Source organism: Gossypium arboreum, chromosome 10 (genome assembly GCF_025698485.1).
Source record: "Gossypium arboreum isolate Shixiya-1 chromosome 10, ASM2569848v2, whole genome shotgun sequence".
Classification (NCBI taxonomy): Eukaryota; Viridiplantae; Streptophyta; class Magnoliopsida; order Malvales; family Malvaceae; genus Gossypium; species Gossypium arboreum.
This window is the reverse complement of record NC_069079.1, coordinates 26,285,329-26,285,957: the sequence shown is the minus strand read 5'-3', so window position 1 is coordinate 26,285,957 and position 629 is coordinate 26,285,329. Positions and strand designations below refer to the sequence as shown.

General features: G+C 35.1%; 1 non-coding gene across 1 annotated transcript; it reads right to left on the bottom strand.

Annotated features, from left to right (window-relative positions):
• Window positions 1–291: 291 nt before the first annotated feature.
• LOC128283312 (small nucleolar RNA R71) lies at window positions 292–398 on the bottom strand. Its single transcript, XR_008273653.1, has one exon. It is a non-coding gene; the product is annotated as a small nucleolar RNA R71 (small nucleolar RNA).
• Between the last annotated feature and the right edge of the window lie 231 nt (window positions 399–629).

The following is a 629-nucleotide window of genomic DNA, read 5'->3' as shown; positions in this document are numbered from 1 at the left end:
AATAATTTTGAACTGAAACTTAACACCATTCAAATGATCCAATAGTTTGTTCAATTTGATGGTTTGCCAGACGAGGACCTAAACGTTCATTTGGCAAATTTCTTAGAGTTTTGCAACACTTTTAAAATCAATGGCGTTTCTAATGATGCCATTTGCTTTTGGTTATTCCTTTTTTCATTGAGGAACAAAGCTAAACAGTGGTTGAACTCGTTACCACGAGGGTCAATCACTACTTGGGAACAAATGACCAAAAAATTTTTATTAAAATATTTTTAACTGGCTAAAACAACCAAATTACGTAATAATATCTCTTCTTTTGTGCAGATGGATTTAGAAACACTCTATGATGCATGGGAGAGATACAAGGACCTTTTAAGAAGATGCCCTTACTATAGGTTACCACTCTGGCTACAAGTTCAAATGTTTCACAATGGACTGAATCCCTCGACTAGACAGATGTTTGAAGCAGCTGCTGGAGGAACTATCAATAATAAGACACCTGAGGATGCTTATGAATTTATAGAAGAGATGTCACTAAATAATTATCAGTGGCAAGTCATGAGAACAAAACCAACGAAAATAGCCAACATTTTTAACGTTGATTCAGTCACCATGCTCTCTAATCATGT